A 22,810-nucleotide genomic window follows, 5' to 3' on the forward strand; every position below is an offset into this window, starting at 1 on the left:
TTCAATCGCTTTCAACCTGCCAAGCATTAGAACACCATCTCTTCTACACTAGTTCACTCTCGTCTTAATCCTCAGTATCCCAAAGCAGACAGGTGGGGTCTGGTCCAAGAGGGGTTGCAGGCAGTGTCCCTTCCCCAGGCCATCTCCCCTCTTGCCCAGAAGCCCAATGACCAGGTCCCAGGCTTTCAACTCATCTAATTTCTGTGCCTTCTCTAGGGACACCAGGGAACTTCTGGGCTCTTTTTCTGGCTTCAAGGAGGCTCTGCGACGCTGGGTCTAGTGCTCTCAGCCGACTTGGACCACACGGCCAGTTGTCTCCTCCTGCATGGGCCACCTATTGGCTCGGGTGGATCAGGTGAGGGCATGTCCTCTCAGAGAGATACATGGAGAACAGAATAGAGGACCTCTTTCTGGCATTGTTTACCCTAATCTCTCAGTGGTTGCTACCATCGCTTGACTTCCCTGGAATTTCAAGCCCAGGAGAGGGGGGTGGGTCAGCAGCCAGAACTGTGGCTTCACCCTTGTGTCTTTTTTGAATGTTTTCCGCAACCCAGAGGGCTTCCGACAACACCAATTGATAACCGCATATGGTTTCCGTGGGCCAGGCATCCAGGTGCATCTAGCCAGGGACCTGTGTCTCAGGATCTCTCACAAGGCTGCAGTCAAGATGTCATGTGGGTCTTCAGTCATCTCCAGGCTTGTTGGCGGGAAATCTGCTTGTGTGCTCACTCGGGTGGCTCCTAGCAGCCAGAGGTCCTCCATTGCGGTGAGCAAGAAATATTCATTCCTTGCCACATGGGCCTCTCCATCATACAGCCCACAAGGAGCAGGCGGCTTCCCTCGAAACCAATGGTGAGGGAGCGAGAGCAAGCCCAAGAGGAGACCAGTGTCTTTGTCTACGAGCCTCAGAAGGGACATGCTATCTATCTCTCGGGCCATATTCTGTCCTTTCGAAGTGAGGCAGGAGTTCCTGACTCTAATCCAGTGGTAGAGTATGGAACACAAAACGAGGTGTACCCACGAAGGGAATCGTTGGAGACCCTGAAAGGCTGCCCTCCATGCTTTGCTGGGACTTTACCTCAGCTAGGCATCACCATAATCCTTGCATCCAAACTAGAACGTGACCTATGAGAAAATTTTGTCAAGCCCTTCTGGGATCCTTACAGCAGCTTGCCTAGAAGTTCCTTGCACAAGGGAAGGGTGCCTGTGTGGCTTAGTCAGGTCAACGTCTGACTCTTGATTTCGGCTCAGGGCGTGGTCCCATGGTCTGTGAAATCCAGCCCAGCGTCTGGTTGTGCACTTGAGTGGGAAGGCTGTCTAGGAATCTCTCTCTCCCTGCCCCTCCCCCGCTTGCATGTGTGTGTGCCCTCGCTCTTTCTCTCTCTCAGAAATGAAGAAGCAGAAGTCATCGTAGTGGTAGGAGTGGTAGTTATTTTCACATCAGTGGGTAATGAGACAACCTTGGCTTGGAATGGGAGCTCTGAAATTCACTAGCTGTGTGATCTTGGGGCAAGTTGTGTCCCCTCTCTGAACCTCAGTAGTATAGGACACACTGGGTTATTGGGACAATTAAGTGATCAGTAAAGGACACTTAAAACCCTTGGTTGCTTGGCATAGAATCCCTTCATACAATCAATTCTCAGTCGCAGTAGGATCAGCAATTTGATCGTTTTATTTTTTTGGTCCTTAACAATGAAAAATGCTCTCTCACATGGCTATAGGGAATAGGTAGCATCAGTTCAAGAATGGGGTGGATCTCCAGTCAAAGGAGCAATGGGTGTGGCTGAAGGGGTAAGGAAGCACAGGAGCTTTTGTGCTCTGGTTGTGAGTGTTGGTGGCTGCTGGGAAAGGGAATCAGACCTGCAGGGGACCCGAGAACTTGGAGTCTGGCCAGTGCACCCTTGCTCCCTTCTTGGGCTTCTGGGCTTTCAGGGGAGCCTGTGGCCCTTGAGGGCATTTGGAGGCTGTGCCCAGAAGAGCAGGAGCAGGAGCTGGAGCTGGAGCAGGAGCAGGAGCAGGAGCAGGAGGCCCCCCGGAGACAGGCTGGACCTTGGGCCCAGAGTTGGCCAGCTTCTGCCTGAGGCAATGGTTTTCTTCCTTGAGCCTTTGGAACTCCCTCTCTGCCCACAGAACAGCCTTCTGGCTCTCCTCACTTCTGTTCTCCACCAGGAGGCGCTCTCGGTCATGCAAGGAGGAGATTCTCTGCCATTCTCGGTGCAGGTCGTCGGCCATCTTCTTGTAGAGGCCTAAGTTCCAGTGGGCAGCATCCACCTTCCTGCGCACCTTGGCGAGTTCGTTCTTCACTTGCAGGCAGCGTGCCTTCTCCTCCATCATCTTCCTCTCCAGGTGTTTGAGGTGCTCTTCGCACAGCTTAGGCTCTGCCTCGAGCTTCAGGTGCAGCTTCTGAATCTCCCTTTCCAGGAGGCTGTTTCGCTGGTGAAAAGATACTTGCTCAGCTTGGTGGATTGTTGTGTTTCCTGGGAGCTCTTCATTCCCCTGACGTGCCTTCTTCAGTGCCCTGGATGGCTTTCCTTGATTCAGGGGGCTCCCACGGGGCACGTGATCAGTGGAGGAGGAGCCAGTCTGCACCTGCCTCCTTGAGCCCCCACCTTCCAGATGATCTCGAAGGAGCTCTAGCAGATGCATCACCGTCAGTAGGATCTGGCTGAGGGTGTGGTGTTGGCTCTGGCCCTCAGCGGGGGCCTGCCACGGCACACCTCCGTCAGGAAGCTCTGGCCTGCCTGCCTCCCCTGCCTCTTCCTGCCCTCTCAGTCCACAGCTGCCAATGTCCTGAGACAGAGGGTCTGCACTTCCCCGCAGATCAGGGCTGTCCTTGAAGTCTTCTGGCATATTCCTCGCAGGGGGTTCTCCATCGTCCTGGGCTGCTCCACAGATGGGATTTTCATCGGTGAGCTGGTGAGGGCTCTTCTTCAACAGCCTTTGCCGAACTCCCTTCAGCAGTTGCGTAGCGTCTCCCACAGAAAAGTACCCGACATCTTGATTCAGGGCAGCCAGAGCAAGGATCTGTAGCGGGAGAGGACTGGCCTTGTGCTCCGATGATGCGACGGCTCCATGGGCTGGTGCATCCGGGTCGGTCTTCTCCATGTCTTTTCCAGATACTTCATTCTGGGCACAGTGCCCCTTTCTTCCTCTTAAGCGGAGTCCACACTTTACTGGAATGAACACCAGCAACACAGTGCACACGAGGATCTCCCAGCCAAACCCAGAGTCTCGTGGCCCATGTGGCCAACGTTCGATTATCGGCAACCCAGAAGCCCACAGCTGTTCCCGGAGAGCCCACAGCGGCTCCAGAACTGTGTGGGGAGACATTGTAATGGCCACCAGCTGGCTCCAGAGAGCCTGGGGGCTTTGTCTCTGATCACCAGTGTCCTCTCGGCCACTAGAAACTGCTTGGAACCCCTACGAGGGTTCCGTCTCCAATGCAAACCAGTGCCTGGCAACAGGAGCTGAAGGGAGTAGGGGTGGGGGAGGTGCACCCGAGACTCCAACGCAAATCAGTGCCTGGCAACAGGAGCTAACAGTCGTTGGGCAGCGGAGGAGAATCTCTATATTGTGTACCTGAAAAAAATGCAACCCTATGTAGCATTGTCTTGGAATTAAACTTTGACACTTATAAAAAAAAGTTAAAAATGAAACTAGATATCAAAGGGAGAAACATAACAAAATCTAAACACGTAGAAAGTAACTTTCTAGATTATCGGAGACAAAAGATAAAATTTCAGTGCACTGACCCGAAGGAAAATAAAACTACCACGTATTAAAATTGATGGGACACAGCTAAATCAACAGAGAGCTCAATTTTTAGCACTCAATGCATACATTAGAAAGGAGGAGGAGCATCTGGGTGGCTCAGTCAGTTAGTCCAACTCTTGATTTTGACTCGGGTCATGGTCAACCTTGGGATAGTGAGGCTGAACCTGCATTGTGCTGGTGCTGGGCATGGTGGCTGCTTAATCATCTCTCTCTCTTTCTGCACCGCTTCCGTTTCTCTGTCTCTGTCTCTGTCTCTGTCTGTGTGTCTATCTCTCTCTCTCTCTCTAAAAAGAAAAGGAGTCTCAAAACTATAATCTTTCTATTTTAGAACCTGAAAAAAGAGGAGAAACTAAAACTAAAGAAGAAAACCAGAAGAATCCTTCCACCCCATTTCAAGATATTCGTCTACAGTAATCAAAAGTGCGTGGTGTTGGTGAAGAGCTAGACCAATGGAACAGAATAAAGATGGATAAGTGGAACAGAATCAGGGACCCAGAAAGAGAACTACGCCCATATGTCGAATGGGGCCTTGACAAAGGTAAAAAGCCGTTCAGTGGAGGAGTGACAGCGTTTTGAATAAATGGTGCTAGAGCAAGTGGACATGCATAGGCAAAGAAGAAGGAGAAGCAGAAGAGGGAGCGGGAGAGGGGAGGAGGAGGTGGAGGACGAGGAGGCCGGGGACCACAATCTAAGTATCAAACCCTATACAAAACTTAACTCAGGCTGCCTGGGTGAGGCAGCCTGTGCGGCAGCCAGCTCTTGATTTCGGCTCTTGTCAAGCTCTCAGCGTCCCGGGACAAAGTCAGGCTCCAAGCTCACTGGCGAGGCTGCTTGAGGATGCTCTTTTCCCTTCTCCCTCCAGGCCCCTGCCCGCTCATGCACATGTTCACTCTCCCAAAGGAAAAAAAGAAAAAAAGAGTATTTTAAAAAGTAGCTCAAAATTAATCACTGCCTTACATGGAAAATGATAAATCTTATAGGGAAAATGTGGGGGAAAATTTCCAGAATGGAAAGCTAGGTAAAGAATCCTCCAGTCGAACATCAAATTATTTTCCCTAAGGTAAAGTTGATTAATTAGACTTTATCCAACAATCAGAATTGTAAATCTGTGCCGTGTGAAAGACCTCCTTAAGAAGACCCAAAAGACAAGCTACCAACTTGGAGGAAATAGGTCCAAATCACATAGCTAATAGAGGACTCCTGTCTGAAGCATGGAAACTCAGAATTTGATCCCCAAGTAAGCATGCAATCTAGTTAGCAAAAGGAAATAGAAGGGGGGTGGGGAAAAAGTAAAGGGCCTGCCACCTTTACCAAAGCGTAGACAGATGGAAACCACATAGAAAGTTGCCATTGGGGCAATTCAAATGAAAACTCCAGTGAGCTCTCACTGCACACCTATCAGAGTGATTCAAACCAAATGCGCCAGAGAGGGAGAGAGAGACCCCACCACCAAATGCAAGGCAGGATGTGGAATGACTGGATCACTCCCGCCTCACAGTTGGGAATGGAAAATGATAGAGCTGACTCTTGAAAACAGTTAAGAGTTTCTTTTCCTTTTCCAAGCCGTGAGTTACATTCCCGTTCACATGCAGTATAATATCAATTTCAGGTGTCCAATAGAGTGGCTCAACCCTTCCACACAGATTCCTTGAGAACTAGACTTGCTACCGCCCTAGGAGCAGGTCATGGCACTATGGCATTTATCTTAGAGAAATCAAAACTTAACGTTTGCTCCAAAGCCTGTAGGGGAATGTATCTGTGTCCTTATGAAAGCAGTGGGGCTGCCAAGGGGGTGGAAGGGACTGGAGTGGTTGGATATTGACACTTGACAGGGCTGCTGTAAGTGATAAACTCCTCTTGCTTCTTTGAAGGCCCCTTCCCCTTAATGGTGGTCCTGAGGACGAGGAGAATAGGAATGTCAACGATTTCAATCGCTTTCAACCTGCCAAGCATTAGAACACCATCTCTTCTACACTAGTTCACTCTCGTCTTAATCCTCAGTATCCCAAAGCAGACAGGTGGGGTCTGGTCCAAGAGGGGTTGCAGGCAGTGTCCCTTCCCCAGGCCATCTCCCCTCTTGCCCAGAAGCCCAATGACCAGGTCCCAGGCTTTCAACTCATCTAATTTCTGTGCCTTCTCTAGGGACACCAGGGAACTTCTGGGCTCTTTTTCTGGCTTCAAGGAGGCTCTGCGACGCTGGGTCTAGTGCTCTCAGCCGACTTGGACCACACGGCCAGTTGTCTCCTCCTGCATGGGCCACCTATTGGCTCGGGTGGATCAGGTGAGGGCATGTCCTCTCAGAGAGATACATGGAGAACAGAATAGAGGACCTCTTTCTGGCATTGTTTACCCTAATCTCTCAGTGGTTGCTACCATCGCTTGACTTCCCTGGAATTTCAAGCCCAGGAGAGGGGGGTGGGTCAGCAGCCAGAACTGTGGCTTCACCCTTGTGTCTTTTTTGAATGTTTTCCGCAACCCAGAGGGCTTCCGACAACACCAATTGATAACCGCATATGGTTTCCGTGGGCCAGGCATCCAGGTGCATCTAGCCAGGGACCTGTGTCTCAGGATCTCTCACAAGGCTGCAGTCAAGATGTCATGTGGGTCTTCAGTCATCTCCAGGCTTGTTGGCGGGAAATCTGCTTGTGTGCTCACTCGGGTGGCTCCTAGCAGCCAGAGGTCCTCCATTGCGGTGAGCAAGAAATATTCATTCCTTGCCACATGGGCCTCTCCATCATACAGCCCACAAGGAGCAGGCGGCTTCCCTCGAAACCAATGGTGAGGGAGCGAGAGCAAGCCCAAGAGGAGACCAGTGTCTTTGTCTACGAGCCTCAGAAGGGACATGCTATCTATCTCCCGGGCCATATTCTGTCCTTTCGAAGTGAGGCAGGAGTTCCTGACTCTAATCCAGTGGTAGAGTATGGAACACAAAACGAGGTGTACCCACGAAGGGAATCGTTGGAGACCCTGAAAGGCTGCCCTCCATGCTTTGCTGGGACTTTACCTCAGCTAGGCATCACCATAATCCTTGCATCCAAACTAGAACGTGACCTATGAGAAAATTTTGTCAAGCCCTTCTGGGATCCTTACAGCAGCTTGCCTAGAAGTTCCTTGCACAAGGGAAGGGTGCCTGTGTGGCTTAGTCAGGTCAACGTCTGACTCTTGATTTCGGCTCAGGGCGTGGTCCCATGGTCTGTGAAATCCAGCCCAGCGTCTGGTTGTGCACTTGAGTGGGAAGGCTGTCTAGGAATCTCTCTCTCCCTGCCCCTCCCCCGCTTGCATGTGTGTGTGCCCTCGCTCTTTCTCTCTCTCAGAAATGAAGAAGCAGAAGTCATCGTAGTGGTAGGAGTGGTAGTTATTTTCACATCAGTGGGTAATGAGACAACCTTGGCTTGGAATGGGAGCTCTGAAATTCACTAGCTGTGTGATCTTGGGGCAAGTTGTGTCCCCTCTCTGAACCTCAGTAGTATAGGACACACTGGGTTATTGGGACAATTAAGTGATCAGTAAAGGACACTTAAAACCCTTGGTTGCTTGGCATAGAATCCCTTCATACAATCAATTCTCAGTCGCAGTAGGATCAGCAATTTGATCGTTTTATTTTTTTGGTCCTTAACAATGAAAAATGCTCTCTCACATGGCTATAGGGAATAGGTAGCATCAGTTCAAGAATGGGGTGGATCTCCAGTCAAAGGAGCAATGGGTGTGGCTGAAGGGGTAAGGAAGCACAGGAGCTTTTGTGCTCTGGTTGTGAGTGTTGGTGGCTGCTGGGAAAGGGAATCAGACCTGCAGGGGACCCGAGAACTTGGAGTCTGGCCAGTGCACCCTTGCTCCCTTCTTGGGCTTCTGGGCTTTCAGGGGAGCCTGTGGCCCTTGAGGGCATTTGGAGGCTGTGCCCAGAAGAGCAGGAGCAGGAGCTGGAGCTGGAGCAGGAGCAGGAGCAGGAGCAGGAGGCCCCCCGGAGACAGGCTGGACCTTGGGCCCAGAGTTGGCCAGCTTCTGCCTGAGGCAATGGTTTTCTTCCTTGAGCCTTTGGAACTCCCTCTCTGCCCACAGAACAGCCTTCTGGCTCTCCTCACTTCTGTTCTCCACCAGGAGGCGCTCTCGGTCATGCAAGGAGGAGATTCTCTGCCATTCTCGGTGCAGGTCGTCGGCCATCTTCTTGTAGAGGCCTAAGTTCCAGTGGGCAGCATCCACCTTCCTGCGCACCTTGGCGAGTTCGTTCTTCACTTGCAGGCAGCGTGCCTTCTCCTCCATCATCTTCCTCTCCAGGTGTTTGAGGTGCTCTTCGCACAGCTTAGGCTCTGCCTCGAGCTTCAGGTGCAGCTTCTGAATCTCCCTTTCCAGGAGGCTGTTTCGCTGGTGAAAAGATACTTGCTCAGCTTGGTGGATTGTTGTGTTTCCTGGGAGCTCTTCATTCCCCTGACGTGCCTTCTTCAGTGCCCTGGATGGCTTTCCTTGATTCAGGGGGCTCCCACGGGGCACGTGATCAGTGGAGGAGGAGCCAGTCTGCACCTGCCTCCTTGAGCCCCCACCTTCCAGATGATCTCGAAGGAGCTCTAGCAGATGCATCACCGTCAGTAGGATCTGGCTGAGGGTGTGGTGTTGGCTCTGGCCCTCAGCGGGGGCCTGCCACGGCACACCTCCGTCAGGAAGCTCTGGCCTGCCTGCCTCCCCTGCCTCTTCCTGCCCTCTCAGTCCACAGCTGCCAATGTCCTGAGACAGAGGGTCTGCACTTCCCCGCAGATCAGGGCTGTCCTTGAAGTCTTCTGGCATATTCCTCGCAGGGGGTTCTCCATCGTCCTGGGCTGCTCCACAGATGGGATTTTCATCGGTGAGCTGGTGAGGGCTCTTCTTCAACAGCCTTTGCCGAACTCCCTTCAGCAGTTGCGTAGCGTCTCCCACAGAAAAGTACCCGACATCTTGATTCAGGGCAGCCAGAGCAAGGATCTGTAGCGGGAGAGGACTGGCCTTGTGCTCCGATGATGCGACGGCTCCATGGGCTGGTGCATCCGGGTCGGTCTTCTCCATGTCTTTTCCAGATACTTCATTCTGGGCACAGTGCCCCTTTCTTCCTCTTAAGCGGAGTCCACACTTTACTGGAATGAACACCAGCAACACAGTGCACACGAGGATCTCCCAGCCAAACCCAGAGTCTCGTGGCCCATGTGGCCAACGTTCGATTATCGGCAACCCAGAAGCCCACAGCTGTTCCCGGAGAGCCCACAGCGGCTCCAGAACTGTGTGGGGAGACATTGTAATGGCCACCAGCTGGCTCCAGAGAGCCTGGGGGCTTTGTCTCTGATCACCAGTGTCCTCTCGGCCACTAGAAACTGCTTGGAACCCCTACGAGGGTTCCGTCTCCAATGCAAACCAGTGCCTGGCAACAGGAGCTGAAGGGAGTAGGGGTGGGGGAGGTGCACCCGAGACTCCAACGCAAATCAGTGCCTGGCAACAGGAGCTAACAGTCGTTGGGCAGCGGAGGAGAATCTCTATATTGTGTACCTGAAAAAAATGCAACCCTATGTAGCATTGTCTTGGAATTAAACTTTGACACTTATAAAAAAAAGTTAAAAATGAAACTAGATATCAAAGGGAGAAACATAACAAAATCTAAACACGTAGAAAGTAACTTTCTAGATTATCGGAGACAAAAGATAAAATTTCAGTGCACTGACCCGAAGGAAAATAAAACTACAACGTATTAAAATTGGTGGGACACAGCTAAATCAACAGAGAGCTCAATTTTTAGCACTCAATGCATACATTAGAAAGGAGGAGGAGCATCTGGGTGGCTCAGTCAGTTAGTCCAACTCTTGATTTTGACTCGGGTCATGGTCAACCTTGGGATAGTGAGGCTGAACCTGCATTGTGCTGGTGCTGGGCATGGTGGCTGCTTAATCATCTCTCTCTCTTTCTGCACCGCTTCCGTTTCTCTGTCTCTGTCTCTGTCTGTGTGTCTATCTCTCTCTCTCTCTCTAAAAAGAAAAGGAGTCTCAAAACTATAATCTTTCTATTTTAGAACCTGAAAAAAGAGGAGAAACTAAAACTAAAGAAGAAAACCAGAAGAATCCTTCCACCCCATTTCAAGATATTCGTCTACAGTAATCAAAAGTGCGTGGTGTTGGTGAAGAGCTAGACCAATGGAACAGAATAAAGATGGATAAGTGGAACAGAATCAGGGACCCAGAAAGAGAACTACGCCCATATGTCGAATGGGGCCTTGACAAAGGTAAAAAGCCGTTCAGTGGAGGAGTGACAGCGTTTTGAATAAATGGTGCTAGAGCAAGTGGACATGCATAGGCAAAGAAGAAGGAGAAGCAGAAGAGGGAGCGGGAGAGGGGAGGAGGAGGTGGAGGACGAGGAGGCCGGGGACCACAATCTAAGTATCAAACCCTATACAAAACTTAACTCAGGCTGCCTGGGTGAGGCAGCCTGTGCGGCAGCCAGCTCTTGATTTCGGCTCTTGTCAAGCTCTCAGCGTCCCGGGACAAAGTCAGGCTCCAAGCTCACTGGCGAGGCTGCTTGAGGATGCTCTTTTCCCTTCTCCCTCCAGGCCCCTGCCCGCTCATGCACATGTTCACTCTCCCAAAGGAAAAAAAGAAAAAAAGAGTATTTTAAAAAGTAGCTCAAAATTAATCACTGCCTTACATGGAAAATGATAAATCTTATAGGGAAAATGTGGGGAAAAATTTCCAGAATGGAAAGCTAGGTAAAGAATCCTCCAGTCGAACATCAAATTATTTTCCCTAAGGTAAAGTTGATTAATTAGACTTTATCCAACAATCAGAATTGTAAATCTGTGCCGTGTGAAAGACCTCCTTAAGAAGACCCAAAAGACAAGCTACCAACTTGGAGGAAATAGGTCCAAATCACATAGCTAATAGAGGACTCCTGTCTGAAGCATGGAAACTCAGAATTTGATCCCCAAGTAAGCATGCAATCTAGTTAGCAAAAGGAAATAGAAGGGGGGTGGGGAAAAAGTAAAGGGCCTGCCACCTTTACCAAAGCGTAGACAGATGGAAACCACATAGAAAGTTGCCATTGGGGCAATTCAAATGAAAACTCCAGTGAGCTCTCACTGCACACCTATCACAGTGATTCAAACCAAATGCGCCAGAGAGGGAGAGAGAGACCCCACCACCAAATGCAAGGCAGGATGTGGAATGACTGGATCACTCCCGCCTCACAGTTGGGAATGGAAAATGATAGAGCTGACTCTTGAAAACAGTTAAGAGTTTCTTTTCCTTTTCCAAGCCGTGAGTTACATTCCCGTTCACATGCAGTATAATATCAATTTCAGGTGTCCAATAGAGTGGCTCAACCCTTCCACACAGATTCTTTGAGAACTAGACTTGCTACCGCCCTAGGAGCAGGTCATGGCACTATGGCATTTATCTTAGAGAAATCAAAACTTAACGTTTGCTCCAAAGCCTGTAGGGGAATGTATCTGTGTCCTTATGAAAGCAGTGGGGCTGCCAAGGGGGTGGAAGGGACTGGAGTGGTTGGATATTGACACTTGACAGGGCTGCTGTAAGTGATAAACTCCTCTTGCTTCTTTGAAGGCCCCTTCCCCTTAATGGTGGTCCTGAGGACGAGGAGAATAGGAATGTCAACGATTTCAATCGCTTTCAACCTGCCAAGCATTAGAACACCATCTCTTCTACACTAGTTCACTCTCGTCTTAATCCTCAGTATCCCAAAGCAGACAGGTGGGGTCTGGTCCAAGAGGGGTTGCAGGCAGTGTCCCTTCCCCAGGCCATCTCCCCTCTTGCCCAGAAGCCCAATGACCAGGTCCCAGGCTTTCAACTCATCTAATTTCTGTGCCTTCTCTAGGGACACCAGGGAACTTCTGGGCTCTTTTTCTGGCTTCAAGGAGGCTCTGCGACGCTGGGTCTAGTGCTCTCAGCCGACTTGGACCACACGGCCAGTTGTCTCCTCCTGCATGGGCCACCTATTGGCTCGGGTGGATCAGGTGAGGGCATGTCCTCTCAGAGAGATACATGGAGAACAGAATAGAGGACCTCTTTCTGGCATTGTTTACCCTAATCTCTCAGTGGTTGCTACCATCGCTTGACTTCCCTGGAATTTCAAGCCCAGGAGAGGGGGGTGGGTCAGCAGCCAGAACTGTGGCTTCACCCTTGTGTCTTTTTTGAATGTTTTCCGCAACCCAGAGGGCTTCCGACAACACCAATTGATAACCGCATATGGTTTCCGTGGGCCAGGCATCCAGGTGCATCTAGCCAGGGACCTGTGTCTCAGGATCTCTCACAAGGCTGCAGTCAAGATGTCATGTGGGTCTTCAGTCATCTCCAGGCTTGTTGGCGGGAAATCTGCTTGTGTGCTCACTCGGGTGGCTCCTAGCAGCCAGAGGTCCTCCATTGCGGTGAGCAAGAAATATTCATTCCTTGCCACATGGGCCTCTCCATCATACAGCCCACAAGGAGCAGGCGGCTTCCCTCGAAACCAATGGTGAGGGAGCGAGAGCAAGCCCAAGAGGAGACCAGTGTCTTTGTCTACGAGCCTCAGAAGGGACATGCTATCTATCTCTCGGGCCATATTCTGTCCTTTCGAAGTGAGGCAGGAGTTCCTGACTCTAATCCAGTGGTAGAGTATGGAACACAAAACGAGGTGTACCCACGAAGGGAATCGTTGGAGACCCTGAAAGGCTGCCCTCCATGCTTTGCTGGGACTTTACCTCAGCTAGGCATCACCATAATCCTTGCATCCAAACTAGAACGTGACCTATGAGAAAATTTTGTCAAGCCCTTCTGGGATCCTTACAGCAGCTTGCCTAGAAGTTCCTTGCACAAGGGAAGGGTGCCTGTGTGGCTTAGTCAGGTCAACGTCTGACTCTTGATTTCGGCTCAGGGCGTGGTCCCATGGTCTGTGAAATCCAGCCCAGCGTCTGGTTGTGCACTTGAGTGGGAAGGCTGTCTAGGAATCTCTCTCTCCCTGCCCCTCCCCCGCTTGCATGTGTGTGTGCCCTCGCTCTTTCTCTCTCTCAGAAATGAAGAAGCAGAAGTCATCGTAGTGGTAGGAGTGGTAGTTATTTTCACATCAGTGGGTAATGAGACAACCTTGGCTTGGAATGGGAGCTCTGAAATTCACTAGCTGTGTGATCTTGGGGCAAGTTGTGTCCCCTCTCTGAACCTCAGTAGTATAGGACACACTGGGTTATTGGGACAATTAAGTGATCAGTAAAGGACACTTAAAACCCTTGGTTGCTTGGCATAGAATCCCTTCATACAATCAATTCTCAGTCGCAGTAGGATCAGCAATTTGATCGTTTTATTTTTTTGGTCCTTAACAATGAAAAATGCTCTCTCACATGGCTATAGGGAATAGGTAGCATCAGTTCAAGAATGGGGTGGATCTCCAGTCAAAGGAGCAATGGGTGTGGCTGAAGGGGTAAGGAAGCACAGGAGCTTTTGTGCTCTGGTTGTGAGTGTTGGTGGCTGCTGGGAAAGGGAATCAGACCTGCAGGGGACCCGAGAACTTGGAGTCTGGCCAGTGCACCCTTGCTCCCTTCTTGGGCTTCTGGGCTTTCAGGGGAGCCTGTGGCCCTTGAGGGCATTTGGAGGCTGTGCCCAGAAGAGCAGGAGCAGGAGCTGGAGCTGGAGCAGGAGCAGGAGCAGGAGCAGGAGGCCCCCCGGAGACAGGCTGGACCTTGGGCCCAGAGTTGGCCAGCTTCTGCCTGAGGCAATGGTTTTCTTCCTTGAGCCTTTGGAACTCCCTCTCTGCCCACAGAACAGCCTTCTGGCTCTCCTCACTTCTGTTCTCCACCAGGAGGCGCTCTCGGTCATGCAAGGAGGAGATTCTCTGCCATTCTCGGTGCAGGTCGTCGGCCATCTTCTTGTAGAGGCCTAAGTTCCAGTGGGCAGCATCCACCTTCCTGCGCACCTTGGCGAGTTCGTTCTTCACTTGCAGGCAGCGTGCCTTCTCCTCCATCATCTTCCTCTCCAGGTGTTTGAGGTGCTCTTCGCACAGCTTAGGCTCTGCCTCGAGCTTCAGGTGCAGCTTCTGAATCTCCCTTTCCAGGAGGCTGTTTCGCTGGTGAAAAGATACTTGCTCAGCTTGGTGGATTGTTGTGTTTCCTGGGAGCTCTTCATTCCCCTGACGTGCCTTCTTCAGTGCCCTGGATGGCTTTCCTTGATTCAGGGGTCTCCCACGGGGCACGTGATCAGTGGAGGAGGAGCCAGTCTGCACCTGCCTCCTTGAGCCCCCACCTTCCAGATGATCTCGAAGGAGCTCTAGCAGATGCATCACCGTCAGTCGGATCTGGCTGAGGGTGTGGTGTTGGCTCTGGCCCTCAGCGGGGGCCTGCCACGGCACACCTCCGTCAGGAAGCTCTGGCCTGCCTGCCTCCCCTGCCTCTTCCTGCCCTCTCAGTCCACAGCTGCCAATGTCCTGAGACAGAGGGTCTGCACTTCCCCGCAGATCAGGGCTGTCCTTGAAGTCTTCTGGCATATTCCTCGCAGGGGGTTCTCCATCGTCCTGGGCTGCTCCACAGATGGGATTTTCATCGGTGAGCTGGTGAGGGCTCTTCTTCAACAGCCTTTGCCGAACTCCCTTCAGCAGTTGCGTAGCGTCTCCCACAGAAAAGTACCCGACATCTTGATTCAGGGCAGCCAGAGCAAGGATCTGTAGCGGGAGAGGACTGGCCTTGTGCTCCGATGATGCGACGGCTCCATGGGCTGGTGCATCCGGGTCGGTCTTCTCCATGTCTTTTCCAGATACTTCATTCTGGGCACAGTGCCCCTTTCTTCCTCTTAAGCGGAGTCCACACTTTACTGGAATGAACACCAGCAACACAGTGCACACGAGGATCTCCCAGCCAAACCCAGAGTCTCGTGGCCCATGTGGCCAACGTTCGATTATCGGCAACCCAGAAGCCCACAGCTGTTCCCGGAGAGCCCACAGCGGCTCCAGAACTGTGTGGGGAGACATTGTAATGGCCACCAGCTGGCTCCAGAGAGCCTGGGGGCTTTGTCTCTGATCACCAGTGTCCTCTCGGCCACTAGAAACTGCTTGGAACCCCTACGAGGGTTCCGTCTCCAATGCAAACCAGTGCCTGGCAACAGGAGCTGAAGGGAGTAGGGGTGGGGGAGGTGCACCCGAGACTCCAAGGCAAATCAGTGCCTGGCAACAGGAGCTAACAGTCGTTGGGCAGCGGAGGAGAATCTCTATATTGTGTACCTGAAAAAAATGCAACCCTCTGTAGCATTGTCTTGGAATTAAACTTTGACACTTATAAAAAAAAGTTAAAAATGAAACTAGATATCAAAGGGAGAAACATAACAAAATCTAAACACGTAGAAAGTAACTTTCTAGATTATCGGAGACAAAAGATAAAATTTCAGTGCACTGACCCGAAGGAAAATAAAACTACAACGTATTAAAATTGATGGGACACAGCTAAATCAACAGAGAGCTCAATTTTTAGCACTCAATGCATACATTAGAAAGGAGGAGGAGCATCTGGGTGGCTCAGTCAGTTAGTCCAACTCTTGATTTTGACTCGGGTCATGGTCAACCTTGGGATAGTGAGGCTGAACCTGCATTGTGCTGGTGCTGGGCATGGTGGCTGCTTAATCATCTCTCTCTCTTTCTGCACCGCTTCCGTTTCTCTGTCTCTGTCTCTGTCTGTGTGTCTATCTCTCTCTCTCTCTCTAAAAAGAAAAGGAGTCTCAAAACTATAATCTTTCTATTTTAGAACCTGAAAAAAGAGGAGAAACTAAAACTAAGGAAGAAAACCAGAAGAATCCTTCCACCCCATTTCAAGATATTCGTCTACAGTAATCAAAAGTGCGTGGTGTTGGTGAAGAGCTAGACCAATGGAACAGAATACAGATGGATAAGTGGAACAGAATCAGGGACCCAGAAAGAGAACTACGCCCATATGTCGAATGGGGCCTTGACAAAGGTAAAAAGCCGTTCAGTGGAGGAGTGACAGCGTTTTGAATAAATGGTGCTAGAGCAAGTGGACATGCATAGGCAAAGAAGAAGGAGAAGCAGAAGAGGGAGCGGGAGAGGGGAGGAGGAGGTGGAGGACGAGGAGGCCGGGGACCACAATCTAAGTATCAAACCCTATACAAAACTTAACTCAGGCTGCCTGGGTGAGGCAGCCTGTGCGGCAGCCAGCTCTTGATTTCGGCTCTTGTCAAGCTCTCAGCGTCCCGGGACAAAGTCAGGCTCCAAGCTCACTGGCGAGGCTGCTTGAGGATGCTCTTTTCCCTTCTCCCTCCAGGCCCCTGCCCGCTCATGCACATGTTCACTCTCCCAAAGGAAAAAAAGAAAAAAAGAGTATTTTAAAAAGTAGCTCAAAATTAATCACTGCCTTACATGGAAAATGATAAATCTTATAGGGAAAATGTGGGGAAAAATTTCCAGAATGGAAAGCTAGGTAAAGAATCCTCCAGTCGAACATCAAATTATTTTCCCTAAGGTAAAGTTGATTAATTAGACTTTATCCAACAATCAGAATTGTAAATCTGTGCCGTGTGAAAGACCTCCTTAAGAAGACCCAAAAGACAAGCTACCAACTTGGAGGAAATAGGTCCAAATCACATAGCTAATAGAGGACTCCTGTCTGAAGCATGGAAACTCAGAATTTGACCCCAAGTAAGCATGCAATCTAGTTAGCAAAAGGAAATAGAAGGGGGGTGGGGAAAAAGTAAAGGGCCTGCCACCTTTACCAAAGCGTAGACAGATGGAAACCACATAGAAAGTTGCCATTGGGGCAATTCAAATGAAAACTCCAGTGAGCTCTCACTGCACACCTATCAGAGTGATTCAAACCAAATGCGCCAGAGAGGGAGAGAGAGACCCCACCACCAAATGCAAGGCAGGATGTGGAATGACTGGATCACTCCCGCATCACAGTTGGGAATGGAAAATGATAGAGCTGACTCTTGAAAACAGTTAAGAGTTTCTTTTCCTTTTCCAAGCCGTGAGTTACATTCCCGTTCACATGCAGTATAATATCAATTTCAGGTGTCCAATAGAGTGGCTCAACCCTTCCACACAGATTCTTTGAGAACTAGACTTGCTACCGCCCTAGGAGCAGGTCATGGCACTATGGCATTTATCTTAGAGAAATCAAAACTTAACGTTTGCTCCAAAGCCTGTAGGGGAATGTATCTGTGTCCTTATGAAAGCAGTGGGGCTGCCAAGGGGGTGGAAGGGACTGGAGTGGTTGGATATTGACACTTGACAGGGCTGCTGTAAGTGATAAACTCCTCTTGCTTCTTTGAAGGCCCCTTCCCCTTAATGGTGGTCCTGAGGACGAGGAGAATAGGAATGTCAACGATTTCAATCGCTTTCAACCTGCCAAGCATTAGAACACCATCTCTTCTACACTAGTTCACTCTCGTCTTAATCCTCAGTATCCCAAAGCAGACAGGTGGGGTCTGGTCCAAGAGGGGTTGCAGGCAGTGTCCCTTCCCCAGGCCATCTCCCCTCTTGCCCAGAAGCCCAATGACCAGGTCCCAGGCTTTCAACTCATCTAATTTCTGTGCCTTCTCTAGGGACACCAGGGAACTTCTGGGCTCTTTTTCTGGCTTCAAGGAGGCTCTGCGACGCTGGGTCTAGTGCTCTCAGCCGACTTGGACCACACGGCCAGTTGTCTCCTCCTGCATGGGCCACCTATTGGCTCGGGTGGATCAGGTGAGGGCATGTCCTCTCAGAGAGATACATGGAGAACAGAATAGAGGACCTCTTTCTGGCATTGTTTACCCTAATCTCTCAGTGGTTGCTACCATCGCTTGACTTCCCTGGAATTTCAAGCCCAGGAGAGGGGGGTGGGTCAGCAGCCAGAACTGTGGCTTCACCCTTGTGTCTTTTTTGAATGTTTTCCGCAACCCAGAGGGCTTCCGACAACACCAATTGATAACCGCATATGGTTTCCGTGGGCCAGGCATCCAGGTGCATCTAGCCAGGGACCTGTGTCTCAGGATCTCTCACAAGGCTGCAGTCAAGATGTCATGTGGGTCTTCAGTCATCTCCAGGCTTGTTGGCGGGAAATCTGCTTGTGTGCTCACTCGGGTGGCTCCTAGCAGCCAGAGGTCCTCCATTGCGGTGAGCAAGAAATATTCATTCCTTGCCACATGGGCCTCTCCATCATACAGCCCACAAGGAGCAGGCGGCTTCCCTCGAAACCAATGGTGAGGGAGCGAGAGCAAGCCCAAGAGGAGACCAGTGTCTTTGTCTACGAGCCTCAGAAGGGACATGCTATCTATCTCTCGGGCCATATTCTGTCCTTTCGAAGTGAGGCAGGAGTTCCTGACTCTAATCCAGTGGTAGAGTATGGAACACAAAACGAGGTGTACCCACGAAGGGAATCGTTGGAGACCCTGAAAGGCTGCCCTCCATGCTTTGCTGGGACTTTACCTCAGCTAGGCATCACCATAATCCTTGCATCCAAACTAGAACGTGACCTATGAGAAAATTTTGTCAAGCCCTTCTGGGATCCTTACAGCAGCTTGCCTAGAAGTTCCTTGCACAAGGGAAGGGTGCCTGTGTGGCTTAGTCAGGTCAACGTCTGACTCTTGATTTCGGCTCAGGGCGTGGTCCCATGGTCTGTGAAATCCAGCCCAGCGTCTGGTTGTGCACTTGAGTGGGAAGGCTGTCTAGGAATCTCTCTCTCCCTGCCCCTCCCCCGCTTGCATGTGTGTGTGCCCTCGCTCTTTCTCTCTCTCAGAAATGAAGAAGCAGAAGTCATCGTAGTGGTAGGAGTGGTAGTTATTTTCACATCAGTGGGTAATGAGACAACCTTGGCTTGGAATGGGAGCTCTGAAATTCACTAGCTGTGTGATCTTGGGGCAAGTTGTGTCCCCTCTCTGAACCTCAGTAGTATAGGACACACTGGGTTATTGGGACAATTAAGTGATCAGTAAAGGACACTTAAAACCCTTGGTTGCTTGGCATAGAATCCCTTCATACAATCAATTCTCAGTCGCAGTAGGATCAGCAATTTGATCGTTTTATTTTTTTGGTCCTTAACAATGAAAAATGCTCTCTCACATGGCTATAGGGAATAGGTAGCATCAGTTCAAGAATGGGGTGGATCTCCAGTCAAAGGAGCAATGGGTGTGGCTGAAGGGGTAAGGAAGCACAGGAGCTTTTGTGCTCTGGTTGTGAGTGTTGGTGGCTGCTGGGAAAGGGAATCAGACCTGCAGGGGACCCGAGAACTTGGAGTCTGGCCAGTGCACCCTTGCTCCCTTCTTGGGCTTCTGGGTTTCAGGGGAGCCTGTGGCCCTTGAGGGCATTTGGAGGCTGTGCCCAGAAGAGCAGGAGCAGGAGCTGGAGCTGGAGCAGGAGCAGGAGCAGGAGCAGGAGGCCCCCCGGAGACAGGCTGGACCTTGGGCCCAGAGTTGGCCAGCTTCTGCCTGAGGCAATGGTTTTCTTCCTTGAGCCTTTGGAACTCCCTCTCTGCCCACAGAACAGCCTTCTGGCTCTCCTCACTTCTGTTCTCCACCAGGAGGCGCTCTCGGTCATGCAAGGAGGAGATTCTCTGCCATTCTCGGTGCAGGTCGTCGGCCATCTTCTTGTAGAGGCCTAAGTTCCAGTGGGCAGCATCCACCTTCCTGCGCACCTTGGCGAGTTCGTTCTTCACTTGCAGGCAGCGTGCCTTCTCCTCCATCATCTTCCTCTCCAGGTGTTTGAGGTGCTCTTCGCACAGCTTAGGCTCTGCCTCGAGCTTCAGGTGCAGCTTCTGAATCTCCCTTTCCAGGAGGCTGTTTCGCTGGTGAAAAGATACTTGCTCAGCTTGGTGGATTGTTGTGTTTCCTGGGAGCTCTTCATTCCCCTGACGTGCCTTCTTCAGTGCCCTGGATGGCTTTCCTTGATTCAGGGGGCTCCCACGGGGCACGTGATCAGTGGAGGAGGAGCCAGTCTGCACCTGCCTCCTTGAGCCCCCACCTTCCAGATGATCTCGAAGGAGCTCTAGCAGATGCATCACCGTCAGTAGGATCTGGCTGAGGGTGTGGTGTTGGCTCTGGCCCTCAGCGGGGGCCTGCCACGGCACACCTCCGTCAGGAAGCTCTGGCCTGCCTGCCTCCCCTGCCTCTTCCTGCCCTCTCAGTCCACAGCTGCCAATGTCCTGAGACAGAGGGTCTGCACTTCCCCGCAGATCAGGGCTGTCCTTGAAGTCTTCTGGCATATTCCTCGCAGGGGGTTCTCCATCGTCCTGGGCTGCTCCACAGATGGGATTTTCATCGGTGAGCTGGTGAGGGCTCTTCTTCAACAGCCTTTGCCGAACTCCCTTCAGCAGTTGCGTAGCGTCTCCCACAGAAAAGTACCCGACATCTTGATTCAGGGCAGCCAGAGCAAGGATCTGTAGCGGGAGAGGACTGGCCTTGTGCTCCGATGATGCGACGGCTCCATGGGCTGGTGCATCCGGGTCGGTCTTCTCCATGTCTTTTCCAGATACTTCATTCTGGGCACAGTGCCCCTTTCTTCCTCTTAAGCGGAGTCCACACTTTACTGGAATGAACACCAGCAACACAGTGCACACGAGGATCTCCCAGCCAAACCCAGAGTCTCGTGGCCCATGTGGCCAACGTTCGATTATCGGCAACCCAGAAGCCCACAGCTGTTCCCGGAGAGCCCACAGCGGCTCCAGAACTGTGTGGGGAGACATTGTAATGGCCACCAGCTGGCTCCAGAGAGCCTGGGGGCTTTGTCTCTGATCACCAGTGTCCTCTCGGCCACTAGAAACTGCTTGGAACCCCTACGAGGGTTCCGTCTCCAATGCAAACCAGTGCCTGGCAACAGGAGCTGAAGGGAGTAGGGGTGGGGGAGGTGCACCCGAGACTCCAAGGCAAATCAGTGCCTGGCAACAGGAGCTAACAGTCGTTGGGCAGCGGAGGAGAATCTCTATATTGTGTACCTGAAAAAAATGCAACCCTATGTAGCATTGTCTTGGAATTAAACTTTGACACTTATAAAAAAAAGTTAAAAATGAAACTAGATATCAAAGGGAGAAAGATAACAAAATCTAAACACGTAGAAAGTAACTTTCTAGATTATCGGAGACAAAAGATAAAATTTCAGTGCACTGACCCGAAGGAAAATAAAACTACAACGTATTAAAATTGATGGGACACAGCTAAATCAACAGAGAGCTCAATTTTTAGCACTCAATGCATACATTAGAAAGGAGGAGGAGCATCTGGGTGGCTCAGTCAGTTAGTCCAACTCTTGATTTTGACTCGGGTCATGGTCAACCTTGGGATAGTGAGGCTGAACCTGCATTGTGCTGGTGCTGGGCATGGTGGCTGCTTAATCATCTCTCTCTCTTTCTGCACCGCTTCCGTTTCTCTGTCTCTGTCTCTGTCTGTGTGTCTATCTCTCTCTCTCTCTCTAAAAAGAAAAGGAGTCTCAAAACTATAATCTTTCTATTTTAGAACCTGAAAAAAGAGGAGAAACTAAAACTAAAGAAGAAAACCAGAAGAATCCTTCCACCCCATTTCAAGATATTCGTCTACAGTAATCAAAAGTGCGTGGTGTTGGTGAAGAGCTAGACCAATGGAACAGAATAAAGATGGATAAGTGGAACAGAATCAGGGACCCAGAAAGAGAACTACGCCCATATGTCGAATGGGGCCTTGACAAAGGTAAAAAGCCGTTCAGTGGAGGAGTGACAGCGTTTTGAATAAATGGTGCTAGAGCAAGTGGACATGCATAGGCAAAGAAGAAGGAGAAGCAGAAGAGGGAGCGGGAGAGGGGAGGAGGAGGTGGAGGACGAGGAGGCCGGGGACCACAATCTAAGTATCAAACCCTATACAAAACTTAACTCAGGCTGCCTGGGTGAGGCAGCCTGTGCGGCAGCCAGCTCTTGATTTCGGCTCTTGTCAAGCTCTCAGCGTCCCGGGACAAAGTCAGGCTCCAAGCTCACTGGCGAGGCTGCTTGAGGATGCTCTTTTCCCTTCTCCCTCCAGGCCCCTGCCCGCTCATGCACATGTTCACTCTCCCAAAGGAAAAAAAGAAAAAAAGAGTATTTTAAAAAGTAGCTCAAAATTAATCACTGCCTTACATGGAAAATGATAAATCTTATAGGGAAAATGTGGGGAAAAATTTCCAGAATGGAAAGCTAGGTAAAGAATCCTCCAGTCGAACATCAAATTATTTTCCCTAAGGTAAAGTTGATTAATTAGACTTTATCCAACAATCAGAATTGTAAATCTGTGCCGTGTGAAAGACCTCCTTAAGAAGACCCAAAAGACAAGCTACCAACTTGGAGGAAATAGGTCCAAATCACATAGCTAATAGAGGACTCCTGTCTGAAGCATGGAAACTCAGAATTTGATCCCCAAGTAAGCATGCAATCTAGTTAGCAAAAGGAAATAGAAGGGGGGTGGGGAAAAAGTAAAGGGCCTGCCACCTTTACCAAAGCGTAGACAGATGGAAACCACATAGAAAGTTGCCATTGGGGCAATTCAAATGAAAACTCCAGTGAGCTCTCACTGCACACCTATCACAGTGATTCAAACCAAATGCGCCAGAGAGGGAGAGAGAGACCCCACCACCAAATGCAAGGCAGGATGTGGAATGACTGGATCACTCCCGCATCACAGTTGGGAATGGAAAATGATAGAGCTGACTCTTGAAAACAGTTAAGAGTTTCTTTTCCTTTTCCAAGCCGTGAGTTACATTCCCGTTCACATGCAGTATAATATCAATTTCAGGTGTCCAATAGAGTGGCTCAACCCTTCCACACAGATTCTTTGAGAACTAGACTTGCTACCGCCCTAGGAGCAGGTCATGGCACTATGGCATTTATCTTAGAGAAATCAAAACTTAACGTTTGCTCCAAAGCCTGTAGGGGAATGTATCTGTGTCCTTATGAAAGCAGTGGGGCTGCCAAGGGGGTGGAAGGGACTGGAGTGGTTGGATATTGACACTTGACAGGGCTGCTGTAAGTGATAAACTCCTCTTGCTTCTTTGAAGGCCCCTTCCCCTTAATGGTGGTCCTGAGGACGAGGAGAATAGGAATGTCAACGATTTCAATCGCTTTCAACCTGCCAAGCATTAG

This window comes from Mustela nivalis (genome assembly GCF_964662115.1).
Source record: "Mustela nivalis genome assembly, chromosome: 2".
NCBI lineage: Eukaryota > Metazoa > Chordata > Mammalia > Carnivora > Mustelidae > Mustela > Mustela nivalis.